Source organism: Candoia aspera, chromosome 4 (genome assembly GCF_035149785.1).
Source record: "Candoia aspera isolate rCanAsp1 chromosome 4, rCanAsp1.hap2, whole genome shotgun sequence".
NCBI lineage: Eukaryota > Metazoa > Chordata > Lepidosauria > Squamata > Boidae > Candoia > Candoia aspera.
This window is the reverse complement of record NC_086156.1, coordinates 72,702,789-72,723,867: the sequence shown is the minus strand read 5'-3', so window position 1 is coordinate 72,723,867 and position 21,079 is coordinate 72,702,789.

Below are 21,079 nucleotides of genomic sequence, written 5' to 3'. Positions count from 1 at the left end.
CAGGTGTGCCAGGACACGTAACCAACACTCCGTTTGCTAAGAGTGACCTTGCAGAGGGTATGCTCTGCACATACTTACTGAAGTTACTTTGCCATGGCCAGACACGTAACAAAACTCTTCTTGCAGGATGTGCTTTGCACACGACTGCAGTCATTCTGAGGGTGGGTCTCTGGTCAGTTGCAGACCTGCAGTTAAACCTTTACAGACAGGAGTTTTTTAAGTAGCTTTCCTTCTCCAGAAATGCTCAAAATAGGGCCTGCTCACTACTGTACGTGCATTGCTTGCTGGAGGGTTGGAGGTGTGTGTGTTTCCAGTTAAACTTTGCAAATATATGTATATGTAGCTAACTTTTTAAAAAAAACAGAAAGAAGCTGTACCAATACATTTCTTTTTTCCCCTGCATTTAAGAGGCAGATTTAAAAAAAAAAACTCAGCTAAAATAAAACTTGGTTAGGGCTTTAGTTTAAAAGCAATCAAAATAAGGTTTGCTTCGGAATGTAGGTTTTCAGTACAGTCAAGCCTTAGGGTTACCAGAGGTCAATGCAATCATGTGGAGGGTTATGCTAATCGTTACCTTTAGGGCTGATAAGCAGCATTTCTTGATGGAATTATCTAAACTGTCATATGTGGTACCATGTGGGTTTTGACGGTTTACTTTGATGACATCATCGATGAAAGCTACCAATTAGCTCTCACTGGAAGTTATCATATACTACAACCACATGTAGTATTAGGATAACTATATTGATTTCATTTGGAATGTTGTGTTCGTGATTGTTCCCTTCCTTTGTTTTCCTTTATCTTTTCCCAGTCAACTTGGTTATTGGGCTTCTTTGGCAAAAATGGGAGTTTCTCTTTGATTTTCCCCAGTTGCAAGACTGCGTGACTGTACAGCTACCTCCAATGTTGTAAGAATGGCATAAGAGTTGATAAGTTCTGTATTTCTGGACTTGGCCCAGGAAGCTCTGAAGTACCTTTCTATTTTCCTAGAGCTGGGCTAAAGGGACAGAGCTACCCATCTGGACATACGAGAGGGTATCAGGCAGTTCAGGCTGAACTGATGGCACATATCGTACATATTTTTTATCGGAAAACCCTTGGAAGAAGAGTTCTGTTTTCCAGTTCTGTTTAAAAGGGGTTTTAAATTATTCCCTCTCTTAGTGAGGAACAGAGTCAGTGTTTTATGGCAAGCTGGCTGAGGGCTCCCTTTGCTGGAAAGCTTTGGAAGGTTAAAGCTACTTGTGGAAGAGAACCAAGAGTGGAAGGACTGACTGAGAACCCCAAGGTGAAATGGATGGAAATTAGCTGCACGCATGTGATTGTAGCCTTACATTTCTAGGGAGAAGGATGCTGGGGATAGAAAATGCCCTTTCATCTCTGTCATCTGAAGAGCTGTGGGCAGATTACAAGATGCTTAAAACATACACAGTACATGCAGCAATTACTATTATATGAATGAAACCTAACCAAGATGAAAGAGTCAGTGTAGAGCCTCTATTATGGATCTCTATTGCCTCGTCTAGTTTGGTCCTAAAGGCAGAACCAGAAATTATATTTAGCTTTGTTGTGCCTTGTTGTTAGTTATTTTATAAAATGTAGCTGAGGCTTCAGTCTGAAAACAACAACAGCAGCATAACAGAGAATGGATTGCTATGAAGGGAAGCTTCCTGGCTGTAGGAAAAGCCATTCCTCTGTTGCATTCAGAAGACCTCTTGCTAACTCTGAAGGTGAGATGATTCACAAACAGGTACTTTCCCTAGTAGCTATAATTGGGAATGCATATTGCTGTGGTGGCTGGCATGGAGAAGAAACACTGAAGCTCTATAGAGATGGGAACACCTGCATACAAATTTCACTGAGTTGAAATATTGCAAAGGGGGAAAAAAAGCAGCAGCATTGCTTCTGGTTTCAGATAAAGTAGTGCAGCATCAGAAATAAGTTGATTAAAATCCCCAAACTAAGAGGAATCAGGAAAGTTCAAAGCTACTTCATATTGCCATAAGGCCCTAATTCCATAGTGCCTCAGGAGCGCTCCAGAGTAGCGGTGTGCAGTATACAGATGCAAAGCAAGCAATGGTGCTTCAGATATGGTACTGGCACCCCTTAATGCTTTTTAAACCTTACAGTTTTATTCTTACAACTTGATTTTACAGACAATGCTGAACCCTCTCAATTTGAAAGCAAAACTTTACCCTGAGAATGCATCTACCTTTTCATATAGGTGCCTCTGACTAAATGAGACAGGGATACTTTGAAACCTCATAGCAGACCCATTCTTGCAAGAATTCCCCAGTAAAAGGTATTTATGGTCGGTTATCACATAGTCACTGTGAGAGAATCATTGTAGAGATATCATCTGGGCCTTCTGCTTGGCTATGGTTAGGCAGGCCCTTCTTACTCTTTCAACTTTTTCATGAGCACTATTTAAGTGCCTTTGGCAGGATTGAATGTTACATTCTAAAGCTCCATAATTAATTGTATTAAACTAAGAATAATAGTTTTAGTGTTTGAATAGCATTTTAAATATACAACAGTCATCAGTGTTAGTGTTATCTAAAACAACTAAACAGCCAAATATGTGGCATTATTCAAACTACTTTAAAAAATAATACAGATTTAACCACCAGATTATACTCCAAGTTAAGTGAAATCACCTTACAAAAGAAAAAAAGAGCTTGGAAAAAATAATACAAGGGTAAAAGGGTATCTTAAGAAGCTGCTTCAGGGCACTTCTATTCCCTACTCTCTTAAAAGTGGTTTGAGAATCCATACCATCTTTACTTCTACTAACTCAAGAAGGCTAAGGAGAAGGGAGAATATGTCATTCATCTGCTGCCCTGTTCTAGGCTACTGCAGGTCCTGGAGCTACAAAAATCTCCCCTCCGTCCATCCCCTTCACTCAAAAGGGAAAGAAAATTCAATTTCACCCATGCTTGTTTTGCTTGGGTTACTGAGGGGAAGCCATGAAGCTGGCAAATCAGCATTCCTCTTTCAGGATTTGCAGCAGGTCAGGAGCAAAGCGTTTGAGTAAGGCATAAATGCAAAAAGAAATACAAACTGAGCCTAGAGCTAAAACAATCAATTGTGTGATCTCATAGATACAAAGCTGCTTTCCAACTGGAGCAGAGTGGAGAATCCTTCTTTGGGAATGACCTCAATGTAAAATATGGTTCAGGGTCAAGTGATAAGGAGCTAAAATAAAAAGTGGCAGGGGCTGAAAGGGAAAAGGGGCAGAGGCAAGGAACAGAAATGATTGTGTTGGGCTGAATAAGACGATTGGTAGCTATATAGACTGACGAGACTGAGGAGAAGCATAGACAGACAAGTAGGTTGCTGTAAGAGAGATACACAGGTACATTTGAAAACAAGTCCCCAATGGAATTCATTGGGAAAGAAACAAAAAATTAAAACTGCCAATAATACAAGGCACACACACACACAAACACATATCTCTCTGTGTGTGTATAATCTCATAATTAAGTGTGAAATGTGCACAATCCTGATCACCATATTTCTAAAGGGATATTGGAGAGCTGGAAAAAGTGTCAAGCAGGCCAATTCAGGCAGTCCAATGAGTGGAGCAATAGTTTTTTTTAGTGGCAATGTAGAAATGGTTTGCTACTACCTTCTTCCAATTTTTTTTTTAATTTCCTAGTCTAGCCTACAATCTTAAATATTCCTTAGAGGAATCCCAATCCTCCTTAGTTTTTGAACACAAAGTTGGCCAAGTGCTGCCACCTGCTGAGGCCCTAGTTTTTGGTACAATACAACAGTCCTTCCCCCCCCCACCCCCACCCCATCTGTAACAGAGCAGCACTGCCCCCAGAGAACCTTTTTCTGTTCTTCCTTTCAGGTTTGACTATATCCCTCTGGTTCTCCCCATTCCACCACATTTGCACTAAGCGTGCTTCTAAATTGCAACCACCTCTTGACTGGATTATTGCAGCTAGCAGCTCATTATGCCACTTCTATGCAGACATACCAGCCGTGGGAGGGATTGGGCAGTCCACTGAAACTACAGGAGCAATTTTGATGAAGGATCATAATGGTGTTTTTTTTTAGCATATGTCCAGGCATCCCAAAAGCCAATGAAATAAAAAATGTTGGGTGTTTCATAAATACAAGTGATTAGGACTTTGGCTCTGTGTCACACCTAATGATGTTCATATTAACAAGCCTTGGATACAGTATTTGGTGCCATCAATAATACATTTAGTTTTTTCCCTTTCTTCTCTCCACCCCATCTTCTCCTACAGTGATTTTGAGCACTTTTCTGTTACTGTTTGCCTTTCCCCAGTCATACACACTACAGGAGCACAAAATAAACTGGAAAGAATATACATAAGTCCATAGTGATATATGTAGACCTGTACCGTTACTCAGTCCCAAGGTAGGTCATTAATAAATTCAGGTTTACAGTCAGGCCAAATTTATAGACCAATTAAAACTATAATGTTGAAAAGGGCTCTCTGGAAGAACTAGGAGAGCAAAATGTCTCAATGGAGGAATTCAGAAGGCAAATCCTATTATTCTTATTTGAATGCTTTTTAGGGAGAGCAATTATCTTCAAGAGTTAAGAAATTAAAAAGGTGGATGGAATCAACTTCCCTGGAGGTTTCACACAGTTATACTGTATATTGCTGAGCAAGAAGATCTCAATCATTTTTTTTACATACCTTATTCCTATTAAGCAAGAGAACTGAAATACCAACTGAAAGAAATGTATAACTGTTCCTTTATTTCAAAAAAACACAGAATATAATTTGTAAGCTTGACACTGTATATTCTCTTATACTGTACTGAATCTTTCACTTTTGTGCATTCAGGATTGAGCCCTGACTGAAATAGAACCTAATAGTTCGGTCCACACATTGTGCTAAACTGGATCCGAGCAAATTATGTAGTGCTTTAGTGTAGTACGTGAGCCCAGCCACTGTGGTTTGTAACCATGTTTTATGATGGCCTAGTATAATATGTAAAACCAACCAACCACCATGTAGTCAACCAATCATATCTAAACAGAACATATTTTAGCACGATGGGTTAATCCCAATAATGTTGGATTGCACCAAAGTGGACTTTGATGCAGATTTGCTTACAATTAACACCCCTGACTTGGAAGCAAAGTTCCTCATCCCTTCATGCTGCATTATCACTGACATTCTGGTGAAAATAAGCCCATGATACACACTAGTAGAGTGGCCACTGGAAATGCCTGAGTTTGCAAATTGTGCTAAGTTACAGTATGGCTTAATTGTGGTTGTTGAATAAGTCATAATGGATAGGTTAATGCAACATAATAAACCAAAACCATACATACCACACATATGATATGATACTTATGATATGTGAATCTGGCCACTGCCTTTCCCAATCTCCCAGATTTTTAGAGATAGACTATTATTAGTGGTAACTGGAGGTGCTCTGTATATGTTTGATTGCCCACTTATACTTATTAACAGAAATCTATGTGGTTTAGAAAGGAGTTGTGCAACTGATTACATAACCTGAAGCTGAGTCCTGATTGGAGTGTGGGGTGGAGGGAGTTAGCCATGCTCTGAGTTAGCCATGCTCAGCTAGATGAGACCAAAGGTTCTGTCTTGTCCTGCATTTGGTCTCCAACAGATGATAGCAATCACAGCATTAAGTTATAGTTTGATTAAATGGTTCTGTAATATTAGCCACAAATGACTGGTATCGCACATCATTGTATATATATATATATAGTGTGTATATGTGTGTGTGTCTGTGCAGGCACAACCTGAATGCCTCTGGAAATCTTAAAAGGACAACAAGAATGCATCAGCCTTTACTTGCTTTTTGTTCCCAGTATCTGCTACTCAGAAGTATTTTGCCTCCGTACATGAAGATTCCATTAAGGCACAGATAGACAGAAACTTTATTTCAGTCATTGACCAATAAAATACATTCTATAAAACAAGCACAATTATCCCCCAATATTAATAACTGTTGGCAACCATTTGTGGGCAAAGCTTACACATAATGTAGCAGAATTTTGCTCCTTTCAGAGAAATATATTTATCTTGGTTGCTTAACAGATAATGTAATCAAAATTATCAAAGTGCCCCAGAAATTTAATAAAAAGGGGGTAAGCAACTGGTGGCGAATGTCCCTGTAAAACTGACAATACGAAGAACATGGGCCATGGTTTCTATGGCACCTGCATCACAGGGGCAGTATTGGGTTTCATATGGGATTTTCCTATATTTCCCTTCCAAAACAGCTGTGGGAAGTGAGAATCGGGCTAGAAATAGAGCTCTCCTGAATTTGGGAACTGTCATATAGTATAAATATGAAGCTGGTTTAAGCACTAAGATTTGGTTATTGATAAAGGTATTAAGAGAAAAAGCAGCAATTTCTGTTTGGCCTTCTATGTCTAAGATCTTTTGCCTTAGTATTGATCTAGCTTGGTCTGACTCTAAGGCTAACATGGCATCACTGGAGAAACCACAGAGGCTCAGTCTCTTTTGAAAAGCTATTTCCCAGGAAGATTTGAAATAATCTGCCAATCTTAGATGGGTCAGTCCTCTGGGGTTGTGATACAATTTTAACCAGTAGGTCAGGATATTTATCCAGAGATTAGATTCAAGTTTACTGAATCCTGCTTCCTGTTGAAGTATAACATTTGGAACAGAGTGGGTAACCTGGAAGATATTTCTTAGAAATTTTGTTAGGATTCTTTCTAAGGCAATCATGTTATATGGTCCCAATTGAGCCCTGTGTAGCAGATAGACTCCAACTTGCAGAAACCATCGGGGGCTAGCATAGTTATTGGTTAGGGTTGACAAATATTTGTGGCCACAGGTTTTGCAATGCCTGTTTAAGCTAGATTGGAAGGGATAGACTCATCCTTCATCAGTGTATTAAGTCCTAGAAAAAAATCAGAGTAATTTGAATTTGCTTCACCTTTCCCACATATCTGTGAGGTCTGAGCTAGCAGCAATTGAGCAAGAGTTTTTAAGGAAAATGTTTACCAATATAAACCTTCCCAGCTTGAAAGCAGGGTGCACATGTTATAGAACAAACAAACAAACAAACAAAGCAAGCCAGTCATTTTGGCAGAAATTTTTTTAAAAAGGCAGACATCATAACCTAACAGTTCTTGTTATACATTAATCAAGCCAGCTCTGTTTACTTTCTTGATAAGAAGGGCATCCCCTCTCCCCTTTGCCTTCCTGACTTAAGGATTTCTCAGGAACTGAGATGTCAGGAGAAGCCTTTCAAATGAACAGCATAAGGATTTTCTTTCATTTGCTTGTCTCAAGGGCCCTGCCCTTACTTCCCAGTCCAAAGCATGAACCAAGACTCTTTCTATGTTCCCCTGATAGAGCTTCATAGCTTCCCCTTTCTTAGTACCTCTTTTTTCCTTTTTTAGGGCATGGGGGCATTGCACATTATTCTAAATTCTCTCCATGCCCACATTCTGGGGATATCAGACTCACAGAAGTTCAGAACTGGTGTAGGTTACTCACTTTTGCAAATGCAGAAGTAAATAGCAGTGGACAAAAGGCAGACTTGCAGATAAACCCGCAGCCTGAACTTTATTGCAAGAAAGTGCACATGATATAGTTTGCTGGCCCATAGCTCCCACATATAATTTCTGTCCTAAATCGCTAGATCAGCATCTTGTTTTTGCTGTGTGCATGAGGTGGATGCCATCATCTTATCTCCAACCCATGAGTGAGATAGGGTTAGGTCATCGTTAGGCATACTGACATTTTTGTTTTCCTCCTAACTGCATCTAGAGGCAGTCAGAAGATGTGTAAAATCTGATTAACTTCACCACCCATTCTGTCAATTGTGAGATCAACTCAGTGCTGATTGGCCATTTGTGGCTGATGTAGGCATGTCCTATCCTCTTTGGTTTGTAGGCAGGCTTCTCCATTTTTTTTCTTCCTAAAAGAGCTGGATGCAGTTTGATATATAAAATACATTCCAAAAGTATGGGGAATCGTTCTACTTTTGCAAAATGGAGTTCCTTCTGTCTGATCCTTCTGTTTTTGTACTTCGGGAGAGAGATGCAGAAAGGGCAAAGCAAGAATGTGCACTTGTGTAAAAGCTTCCACTGCTTGTAAAATATTGGTTTGCAGCTGCTGCTGGGTCAAGCAGATTTGCATAGCTGGAGAATTGCACAAAAGTGCAAGACCATCACTCTCCCGCTTTATTGGGCTCATTCTACATTCAAGAAAATGTTGAATGTATGTATGTGACTCAACTGCCCTCATGAGTCCATTCACTTCCCAGCCTTTATTTACCAAGAGAAAGGGAAACTCACAACCAGACTCTGCCCAATTCCTACATCACTGTTGTGACTGGTGGATGCTTTCCCACCACTAATTATGTTTGTAAGGTGGAACAGAAGCAAAACTCTTTCTGAGTCAGAGGGGGAAACAGAAACTTACCGGGCTGAAATGGGGAAAGCAAAACCCAGAGATGAGTCAGCAGTGTGGGAAAAGTCACAGACGCTGATTGGTCAGCCTTCGGAGGAGGATTTGAATCCTCCAATCAGAGTGCGTGAACAACGGGCAGAAAAGTGCGCGAAGGAGAAGGCAGCCTGATTGGCTGCAGAAGGGAATAGGTGCGCAAAAGGTAAAGGTAAAGGTTTCCCTTGACGTAAAGTCCAGTCGAATCCGACTCTAGGGGGCGGTGCTCATCTCCGTTTCTAAGCCTTGGAGCCGGCGTTGTCATAGACACTTCCGGGTCATGTGGCCAGCATGACGACTCGGAACGCCGTTACCTTCCCGCCGAAGCGGTACCTATTGATCTACTCACATTTGCATGTTTTCGAACTGCTAGGTGAGCAGGAGCTGGGATTAACAATGGGAGCTCACCCCGCCGCGCGGTTTCGAACCGCCGACCTTCCGATCGACAGCTCAGCGGTTTAACCCGCAGCGCCACCATGTCCCCTAGGTGCGCAAAGGATCGACATAAAAGGCAGATGCGCGAAGAGCAAGCTGCCAAAGACAACCGATTCTTCAAGCTTGCAATTCCAGCAGAAGAGTCCTCACCTGTGTCGGAAACATTGTCTGCAACTGGAGGGGAATCAGCGCCTGTGTTTCCTATTGGAAAGGACTTGGATCCTGCATCTGCTGCCACTGAGGATCTTCTCCTTGCCAAACCCAGCAGCCTCAGTCTCGCATCCAGCTTCAGACCTCTTCGTCTTCCTTGTGCATGTTCCAGGCACACTTCCAGCCTTACTTCGAGTTTCCAGCCATGTCCAGAGTCTCCAGTCCAGTCTCGTCATGCTTCAAGTCCTCAGCCTTGCCTTGAGTCTCCAGTTCAGCCTTGCTGTGCTTCTAGCTCCCAGCCTTGTCCAGAGTCTCCAGTACAGCTTTGTTGTGCCTTTGATCTTCAGCCTTGCCTTGGATCTCCAGCCCAGTCTTGCCATGCCCCGGTTGCCTGACATTGTTCAGGAACTTCACATCTTTCTTGTCGTGAACCAGGTTTGCAACCTTGTCTAGAACCTGTGGTCCATTCCGGTCATGTTTCAAGTCTTTTGCCTAGTCCAGAACCTCCAGTTCAGCCAACCGATATAAATTGTGCTGATCTAGATGAACCAAATGGTCTAACTTGGTATAGGCAGCTATCTCTGGATTTGTTTTATTTTTTAAGAAAATAAAGACCCTTTTTCTGACAGTTACATAAATTTACACCAAAATAACAATCATCTGTTCTACTGCAACTCCACCCTTGCCCCTAGAATATTTATTGCAGGTGCCCAAGTTTCAGGTAGGGGTTGCATTTAATCAGAACTCACTGCTGGAATCTGTTTTTAAAACCAATGCTCAGTCTTCGGAAAGAGAGACCTTCTATGAGAGATTAACATTCATTGAGCAATTGCAACTAACTTTCATATGTACATCTGGAGTGATAAATAAAGGCTTTCAAGGAAAGAAGCACAATTTCCAGCAGGTTTCAGCCCAAGAACTGTATTTCTAGGTTTGAAGTAAAGCAATGGACATTAGACACATCTGCTCACTGTGGTGGGTCTCCATGGCTGATTCCCAAGTTCTGTCACACAGTCAGGAATCCAGATCCTGGAAAGGACTTCTTAGACCAAAACCTCAATCTTTTATTCAATATAGTTCTGGTAACTTGAAGCACTGTAAGGTCAATAGCCTCAGAAAACCTATGCTTGAACTTTTGTCCAATCTTTGCTCCTACTTTTTCGCAGGCATTTCTTCCATGTCTATCTGAGCATTCTGAGTCAGAGGGAATGGAGCAGTGTACCTTCTCACACAGACACAGGATGCCTGCCAAGGACAGAGAAAAAATGGCATTTTTACAAGCTAATTGCTCCAATACTACAAAGAAGGCACATTCTTGAATATGCTCTTATCACTTGAAGCATAAATAATGAAGAGGAGGAGGACTGAACAAACTGAAGGCAGAATGCCCAGAGCAGTACATAAACATATTAGATATCCAAAAGTTGAGCTCTTTGTACTTTTACTATGACGTTTTGGATGAGGCTTCTATAGGCAGAATTCCAAAATGCACCCAAAGATTCACCCAAACACACTCCAGTGTCACTTTGACAGGGCATGCTAGTTTGTGGTTCATTACCTGTCCAAAACCTGCTGTAAATTGGATTGCACAATATTTTAAATACGACATTTTCTAAGTGGTTACCACACAGTAAGCCACATATTCCCATCTCGTCATGTGTTTGTATGGACCTCCTTTTTGCAGCTAAGTATCTTTTTCCTTTTTCTTCTGTCCTATTCAAACTCTTGTGGATTCCCAAGACTGCATCAACATTAAGAGGGGGAAAAGGCCAAACAACTCAAAGGGATATGAGTCAATAAAGAGGAGGAGGAGGAGAAAGCATAGTGCCATCTGGACACAGAAGTTTTTCCAGAGATTTCCAAGCATTCAATACAAAAAACACCATATATCAAGTGCAAACCCCTTCTCTTGATACAGGCAAAAGAAATCAAAGAGGGACATGGACAGTTGATTATGGGGAGCAGGAACTACAGGTTCCCCCAACTACCTCCTTTACTTCTACTTTCCCGCCGCCTCCTGCATGTCACAGAACACCCTCTGTTGTTACTTGCTGTATGAGTACCACAAATTAGTTGGTTGAAGCAGCAATTTTATTCATGGTTCTAAATAAATGAATAACTTTTAAGCACTGCATAACTTTGCCTCCATTTCAAGGAAGCAAACTAAAGGAATTAATTCAAAAGGGTCAGAACTCCCAAAAAAACTTACCTACTGGTCATCAGGATCTCTTTGGCTGTTTATCAAAGAGGAGAAAAAGAGGATGGAATTAAAGTTGTCATCTTACATCCAAAAAACCTGATTCCCAATGCAGCCTCCTGTGCCTTGAGTCAGAGGAAAGGAATGCTAGCATAGGCACTGCTGCCTTGATGGCCAAACTGTATTTTGTCTTAGTGAAATGGATAGTGACTGGTGCTGTCCTTGAGAATTTTTACTGTATGTTGGTTAATTTAAAGGCAGTAACTATTGGGTTCCCCTGGCTGCATTTCCCCTCTCACCAAGCATCGTGTACTGGTGTGAAAGACAGTCACCAATCACTATCTTTAATGTGCAGTGGGATTCCTGAGATGGAGGCTTTAGCTACCTTTCAAGTCGCTCAAGTGAAAGGTTGCCAGTGCCAGTGATTTATTAATCAGATTATTTCTGAATAGTAATCTAGCATTCTTCTGGGATACCACTAGACTTGTTTGTTTAAAGATGGGTCTAACAATCTTCTGGAAGAGCACTCGATCTATATTAAAAAAACTAGCCTGGCCAACTTACAGGTGGTCCTCAACAATGATTCATTTAGTGATGGTTTGGACTTACAATGGTGCTGAAAAAATGACTTACGACCAGTCCTCACACTTATGACAGCTGGGGCATCCCTGCAGTCACATGATCACAATTTGGGCACTTGGCAACCGGTTCGCATTTATGACCATTACAGTGTCCAGAGGTCATATGATCGCCATTTTCTACCTTCCTGGCTGGCTTCTGGCAAGCAAAATCAATGGGGAACCACGATTAACTTAATGACCACATGGTTCGCTTAATACCTGCAGTGATCTGCTTAACGACTGCCGCAAAAAAGGTAATAAAATTGGGTCAGATTCACTTAATGACCGCTTCACTTAGCAACTAAAACTCCAGGCCCAACTGTGGTTGTTAAGTGACGAAAACCTGTACACATATGCAGGAAGGGGCGACGAAGTACTGTATGATGGAGTTCTTCTGGAAGCTATCTTCCTTCATCCAATATCCCCTCGCTGTGCATGTGACATATCAGCTGGGCATAGGGTGAAGTGGAGAGACTAGTCAATAGTAGTGCAAAAGAATGGCAGTGTTGGCTGTGAGGTCATCCCTGGGCTCAGCAGTTCTGAACAACTTTTCTCCAGTCTCTAACCTTCCCTCCTTGTGGATTACCCCTGGCAGGCCTGGGATGGGGATAGTGTAGAGAGTCCCAGCTCTAGGCCACTGCTTTGCGAAACACCTCTGCAGTCGATTATCTCCTTGCTTCAATTTAACATTCACCAGCACTGGGTTAAGTACCATCAGTACGTTGATGATATCCAGCTGTATATCTCTGCCCAGGCCACTCAATGATGCCATCGAGTTGCTTTCCTGGTGCCTGGAGGTTGTATTGGCCTGGATGGGTAAGAATCAGCTTTGATTCAATAGGCCTACCCATGAAACAAATATAATAATTTTGTAACTTCTGGTCTATATTTGAACCTGAATGTTCAGGGGTTCCACAAGGCCTGAAAAATATTTCAAGGGTTCCTCCAGGGTCAGAAGGTTGAGAAAGGCTGTTCTAGACTTTCAGCTCCTGCTCAAAAAGCAGGTAGCCATGTCCAGAAGGGCGCAAATACATCTTGTGTCCCAGTTGCACCCTTTCCTGGTTTGGGGGGCACTGTTCATGGTCATTCATGCCTTAGTCACTTCCCAGTTGGACTACTGCAATGCATTTGACCTGGGGCTGCCCTTGAAGAGCATTCAGAGCTGCAGCAGGTCTAGAATGCAACAGCCTGGGCAGTAGTGGGCACATCTCGGTATGCCCATGTAACCCCACTGCTACATGAGGTCCAAGCAGGTTCCCGGGTGCAGTTCAGGGTGCTGGTTGTCCTTATAAGACATGGAGCCTTACTTGCAAGACCGCCTATCCCTGAAGGTTCCTGCTCATCTGACTAGATCACAAAGGGTGAGCGTTCTCTGTGTTCCCACATTGAAGGACTGTCGCTTGATGGGGCCTCAGAAGCGTGCCTTCTGTGTCATGGCAACAACTTCCCCCCAGAGATATGGATGGCCATGAAGAGCTTGTTCTTCCCACAAGCATTGAGGTAGGATGAGGCTGGAGCCCAGTAAAATGGTGCGTGGGTGTATGGGAGATTGCTGCCCTGGGGTGCCATGAATTTTTATGGAGTTTTTAGGGTTTGTATTGATTTTTATTCTGATGGTATGGGGGTTTCTGTTGTTTTTACTGTTTTGTGCACTGCCCAGGGTTGTTGTTATAATATGGGTGGCTATACAAGTCTTTTTGAATGAATGAATGAATGAATGAATGATGCATGGCAACTGCACATCAAAGCTCCTCTTTGAAAGCAGCATGACATGAAATTTGTTCGAAAAAGTATCTCAGCCAGAATCTAATGCTTCCAGATTAGTTTTTGTCTTATTTATAGAATTTTATGATGTCCTGATGATGCATGAATGCATGCATGCTTGTTTTCCTTCTTACAGCAAATTTATTAAAAGGATAAGATGGAATAGTATGTCTTTTCATTCAAAGCACTGAAAATCTTCAGGAGTGTTTTCCATGATAGCTCAGAACACTCCTTATAATGAAGGCTGCTTAAAGGGAAATGCTCCCTCAAAAGTATTCATTCTTACAGCACAGAAAGGACAAAAAACGTAAGTTCATGCAAAAATCATGAAGAAGAGAAGGGAAGACGAATGATCTGGAGAGAGGCCAATGTTCTGCACAAACCAGTGATAGGAAGGCCATAGTTTGCATGTTATTGAGATAGACATATTACTGCCCAGCTATCTTATGGACATGTGAGGAGAGGTCCATAGGACTACACAGCCAATGCTGTCTTGGTAGGAACACAAAGGGGAAAAGGCACAAAACTCTCTCCCTCAAGTAGTCTGAAGCCACTTATGGGGTTATAGTGGGGAACTCACAGAAGTAGCCAGTTCAGATTGCAAGGCTACAGCCAATACAAAATCCAGCACAACAGGTTTAAAAAAAAAAAATATGAAAAGAATATGTTCGTAACAAAGATGACCGAAATTTCCCTTTTAAAGCAGTGCTGACTTGAGACTGAACACTGATTTTACATTTACCCTTTTTTCTTCAGTAAAGTGTGGCAGAAGGGAATTCCTACACAGAATGAAGTTGACTGCACACATCACATATCAAATATATTCTCCTCACAAATACACCTCCTCCCTCTTACTCTCTACTCAGCTTATGTAACTGGAGACAGACCATTGGCCTCTAGGGCTGAATGAAGGATTTTTTATTCCCCTTTCCAGGGCCCTTTTTTTAACGTCTTGTGAAGCTGATCCAAAGAGTGGCAAACATAGAGCTTGTCAGGTTAAAGTGCTATCCCCAATTCTTGAGCCATGAAAAGTATATGCTGCCATAAAACTCACTACTCCAATGAACAAGCCCTATTCTACCACAGTACTGAGACCAGTAGATGGTGCTTCATTATTTATTGCAGACCAAATTAAGGAAAAGGATTGGTTGAATCCCCCAGCTTTATTTCCCCTCCCACTATGCAAAACATAATGGTTTTCCATCCCAGTATCAGCAGATCCAACAACCCTGCTTAATTTTTTCAAGATCAGCTGGATCAGTCAAGTGCTGCCACCTATTGTGACCTACTGATAGTGAAATGCGAAGAGAAAAATTACAGTGATATAATGAACTCCCTACAGGGCTTTTCACCTACCAGCTCATTCTCCCTTCACTCATATCTTGATGCCCATTTCCTTTTGTAATGATGAACCATTGCTATAATACATTTTTTCAATATTTGGTAACTTACAGGTAGTTTTCACTAAATGACCATTCGTTTAGTGACGATTCAGACTTACAATGGTGCTGAAAAAACTTACAACCAGTGCTCACACTTACGACCATCACAGCATCCCCACAGTCATGTGAACATGATTTGGGCACTTGGCAACCAGTTCACATTTTTGACCCTCGCAGCATCCCATGGTCATGTGATCGCCATTTTCAACCTTCCTGGCTGGCTTCTGGCAAGCAAAATCAATGGGGAACTGCATGATTTGCTTAACGACTATGGTAATTTGCTTAATGACCATCACAAAAAGGTCATAAAATCGGGTCAGATTCATTTAATGACTGCTTCGCTTAGCAACTGAAATTCCGGTCTCAATTGTGGTAGTTAAGTGAGGACTACCATATAACTCATGCTTCTATACAGCTGATCCTAAGCAATCCCAGCTTGGACCAAAAAAATCTATTCTCCCACACCCCAGGTTTTACATATGTTGCTTCCTGTCCAATCCCATCCTCTGCAACTAGAGTAAGTTCGTACTCTGAGCAAAATTGCTGGAAAAAAAAATTAAGTAAACCATTCCATGCAGCAGACTTGGGGGTGGGGTAGAGGGGGGGTGAGTGGTGGAAGCAGTGCCACACCATTATGACACAAGCCTTGTCTTTTTTGTACATGTGTCATGATGATGCATGCATTCTGCAAGGGAAGGAGCTTTCAGCACCGAAGTGTGAGATTACATTCATCATTTTGATGAAATCAGAAAGCTTCTGCGGCTGCCCATGATTCTGTGTCTCATTTAAGGCTGTGTCTTAAATCCTGTGTCCCCAGTATGGCACTTGGAGGCTACAGTAAGTACTCCAAGCATATTCCTTGGTGCTCACCAAGTTCCTTCCTCAGGACTCAGTGGCTGCAGTCTAAAGCTCTGTCTACCCACTTTTTATACAAGTGCTTTATGATTGGCCCTACTACCTTTAGTAATTGTGGGAGAATGTTTCAAAAATCTAAATGTACCCACTAGTCCAAAAACTCTTCTGTCCTAGCTCTAGTTACATAACAGTGGTATGACAGCCTCCTAATTTTGAGATGCCCATTAAAGCATGCTCAGGCCCAAACAGATGATTTAGTTTTCCCAGAAAAGGCTCTGCCATGAAATCACATTTTTATAAAGGCAAAACTGATAAAAGCAGACTATGCCTTTACAATTTCTTCAATTGTCATTAAAGGATGGGTTTAGCCTCTAGGAGATTTATGATTTACTGGTAGACTGGCAGAACATCAGTGCATTATCTTGATTGGAAAAAAACAACAGTAAGTTTGAGGCTGGCTTTCAGTTATGATCCGTCTCCAGCCATTCTCTCTATAGTGAACATGTGCTGAAACCTAAGAACTTATTCAAGGTGGTAACAAGCAACTCATTTAACCAGGCTTACAATACTGATTTTATTTGGAATTCTCTATAGGTCTGGCATTGCCTTCCCTTGTTTTTCTTGTATTTCCCCCTTCCTTGAGAAGTCATATATGGACTCCAAAAAACCAGATGATTACTTTGCTGTCATCTAGTGATTGTCCAGATTTTTGCAGCCCATATATGATAGACCTATTTTCCCAATAAACTGTTTATATCTACAGATCTGACTTCATTAGTTTCATAAGGAATTTTTCCTTTAAAACTTTCCCACATGCAGGACTATACACTTGTGTTTCAGTACTGGCATGAAGTTTATTATTTTACAGCTTTGTATTTCTGACCTCTCAGCAGGAATATCCAAAGCACCTTCCTTCTCCTTTCCTATTTTTCTACTTTTGCAGCTTGTTAGAAGGGCTAAGACCCCCCAGGCTGGACAGACCGGAGGGGTTCAGAAGGTTCATCCTGACTTTAATTATACTTTATTAGGGAAATCTTGGAGGGCATCTGCCAAAACTGAGGTTTTCAATGATGCCCCTTCAAGTTTTTATTGAATTCACTGGGAATAGCTCCAAGGAAAACTTGCAAAGCATTCTGTAATTTTCTTCCTCTCAGCTAAATGTATCTATTTTCTCCACTCATCCTTACAGTTCTCCACTGAGTTCTTTCCAATTTGAATGTCATTCTCAAATGCAATAGAATAAGAAAACAGAATAAATATCTGCTCCTTATTGATTAGGTCATGGTCTTTCAGTGTATGGCACAGTATGAATACCTGCATTATGCATATAAGGTTTTATTGAAAAAGTGAAGTTCTGTTTCCCAAAAGAACAGGTTGCCTAATCTATTTGAACTTGAATATAAAAGCAAGGGAAATTTTCAGAAATAGTTTCCGCCTTTGGAACCTTGGAAAGTAGTTGGCTCTTCTTCACTGGAGGCTTTTAAACAAGGGCTAAATAATCATCAGGCAGGATGATGTAGTACAGCAGTGGATTCTTTGGATCAACACTATCAGATACCATTTGATATCTCTTCTAACTCTTCAGATCTGTGACCAAAAGACAGAAGAGCGGGTAGTGGTATTCACATTTTTGTGATTTTGGGGCAGACTAATGTAATAAACTATTTTGTAGACTGCTTTTGAATATGATCTGAAAAATGTAGCTGCTACTACACTGATAGATTGGTGAAGCTATATTGCACCTATTTGGAAAACTTTATAGTTATTACCAATTTGTTTATGGGACCACTCAAATAATTGTCTTAACTTTTAAACTGAATTACAGTAAAGCCCTAAGTTAAGTACCTCCCATTTAATTCCCAACCTCCATATATATATTGTTACTTTATAGTCTGAGAGCAAATCAGCCCAAATGTAAATCTACAAATGAGGTAGATCATTCCAGAAGGTGCTTATCAATCAAGATAGTCTTTTCTTTTGTGGAAAATTTTTCTCTGGAAAGTTCAACTGTATTCTTGAGGACTATCAGAATTCCTATTTTTTCAAATATTATTTTAGTTTATTTAATTTTTAGATTCAGATTTTAACAATTCCTTTTGTTGTAAGGTCATTCTGTTTTTACATGGGTATGTGGATAAAAATAGTGTTATTGTTCATTTTTACGCAAAATATTCTGTGAGGAATAGATAGGTAGGTAGGTAGGTACATTTAACTCTGAATGCATTGAGTCTCATTTAAAATCAGGCTTTGAGAACTGCATAAAGCGTTACACAGTGGTAAAAACAGAAAAACTGATATAATTAGCTAGCTCCCAATGAAAGGCCAGAACTACTCCTTGAGAAGAAATGGACAAAATTTTAAAAGAAAAACCTAAGGATCTGCTTTTGCTTCTAGCACCACCTTCTGTCCATCTGGATTCACAATGTGAATTTTTAAAACTGGGTTCCCCCAACTCAGGAGTAAGCACCTAGCTGATTTTGGATGGTCTCAAACACTTAGCAGATTCATACATATTGCCATTTTTGGCAATGTCCAAACTTTGTTTTGTTTTGTTTGAAATAGACTTTGCCTAGAAATACTGCTATAAAACCAAGATTATGGCAACCTGCTTGATTGATAACTGGCAAATAAAGGGAGAAAATGTAGAAGCAGTGAAAGACTTTGTATTTCTAGATGTGAAGATTACTGCAGATGCTGACTGCAGTCAGGAAATCAGAAGACGCTTAATCCTTGGGAGAAGAGCAATGACAAATCTCCATAAAATAGTTAAGAGCAGAGACATCACACTGACAACAAAGGTCCGCATAGTTAAAGCAATGGTGTTCCCCGTAGTAACATATGGCTGCGAGAGCTGGACCATAAGGAAGGCTGAGTGAAGGAAGATAGATGCTTTTGAACTGTGGTGTTGGAGGAAAATTCTGAGAGTGCCTTGGACTGCAAGAAGATCAAACCAGTCCATACTCCAGGAAATAGCCAGACTGCTCACTTGAGGGAATGATATTAAAGGCAAAACGGAAATACTTTGGCCACATAATGAGAAGACAGGACACCCTGGAGAAGATGCTGATGCTAGGGAGAGTGGAAGGCAAAAAGAAGAGGGGCCAACCAAGGGCAAGATGGATAGATGATATTCTAGAGGTGATGGATTCGTCCCTGGGGGAGCTGGGGGTGTTGACGACCGACAGGAAGCTCTGGCGTGGGCTGGTCCATGAAGTCAAGAAGAGTCGGAAGCAACTAAACGAATAAACAACAGAAATACTGCTATATGAATATTTAAATAAACAATATTACTTCAGAATAAAGCAAAACGAAAAACACTGTATTTTGATATATCTCAGCTTCTGAGTCTGAACTCTTGCCATAATAAAAGCTCACTCTGTATGGATCTTTATCTTTATTCTTCAGATGTACATTACACTTCAGGGAAAAAGAGATATTAAAATTTATTGTTGCTCCCACATTCAGCCTTATCCCCCATCAGTGTAAGCTCTGGCTTGTTTTAATTACTGCACATAGAGTTAAGAGAAGTGGCCACAAAGATTCAAATTCTCCAGATATTTCCAACACACGTTTAGTAGCCTTCAGTTATGGTTTCTTGACAAAGCTGCAAGGTCTGGGTTCACACAGCACATTAAGCCATACACTATGATTACAAACCACAGTTGGCTAAGTTCAGAGAATAAAATACATAAAAACCAAGGACACTGTTGAAGGTAGTATGGAAACAGTTAAGATTTAATGCTTGCTTGCTTAAGTTATTGTTTGAAGCTTTTCTGCTAACAAGGCACAAGTGGAAAAATTAGGATTTGATGCTTGCTTGCAGACAAAAACAAGAATTAGACTTTTGTGGTTACGCTTTAAGAGGATGTGGGATAAGTAGGTGGTAGACAGCAGAAAACAAGGACTGCTGAACTTCTGAACTGGGGAAAAGAGGAAATATGGAACCGCTAGCTGACCCAGCTGCGACCTTGTTGCCTTTGTTTACATGCTAAAAACAAAAGAAAAGCCAAGTGTGTTGTTTGGGGCTCTCTGCACTTGGGCAGGAGACCTCTTTGTTGCTGTGCACAGAAATAAAAGAGAATAAAGGACCTTCCCGCCTGTGTGGTTTATTGGGTGACAATTTGCGCTGAGTCACAGGCCTTCTTGGCCAACACCATAACGTAGGGAACTACATCCTTTCATTTTCCAAGTAGACTTCTTCACACAACACGCCAAGCAGTACAATCATTTGTTTGGTTTCCACTTAGCGTGGTCTAGGAACCCAGGCATTGTGGTGTACAAATCAAGGCTAACTACGTGTGAACACAGCCAACTGTTAATAAATTTTGATTAACAATGGCTTAATGCAATGTTTGAATTCAACCTCTGTATTTAAATTGTAACATTTTGGCTCTGGCTGGGTCCCTACAATACACTGACTTATTTTTTGCTTACCATGGTTCATAATCACAATCAGCTGAGACCACAAAACATACTACTACATACCATAAATTAGGCTTTATTCCCGCTCCTGCTTGGTCTTGCCCTTTTCCAAGGTTCCCTTCCCCCTCAGTGCTATAAGGAAATTAAACATTCCTGGTGTGAGAGGAATTCCCTCCTTTTTTCTTTTTTGCAGTTTTAAATTCAGCATTTGATTTTTATTCCTTTCTAGCCCTCACGGTTTGTTTTGTTTTGTTTTGTTTTAACTTGAGTTTGTGAAGGAGGAAAAAAAGTTAAAACTTGTTTCAACTGCCTTCTCCTTTGGCTTATCTCCGGGTAATTGATGTCATTTACCAGCTTCTCATTGGGTAGGAGGAAGTTCATCCAATTGCATGCCAGAAGTTCCCGCCCACTAAGAGAGTGGGCGGGGAGAAAGAACGGGAATAGCACGACCGAGTATGAGAGCAGCGCGATTAATTCAGTGACCCAATGTAAGAGGGGGCCAAATTTGGGCAAAGTTGGTGCGCCGCACCACTACCTGATTGGCTCTCTGCAGGAGCACTGACGACGATAGCCACCAATTACAGGCGTGAGCTCTGCAGAAGAAAAGAGAAAAGCTTAGAGGCGCCCTCCAATGATATCCCTGAACTTCCTATCCCTGGGCTATCCGCCTGAGGAAGATGCGGGGGAGGGAAGGATATGAAGGGGAAAACGCCGCTTCTTATTGGTCGTCTTTTTTCCTGCGGCATCCAA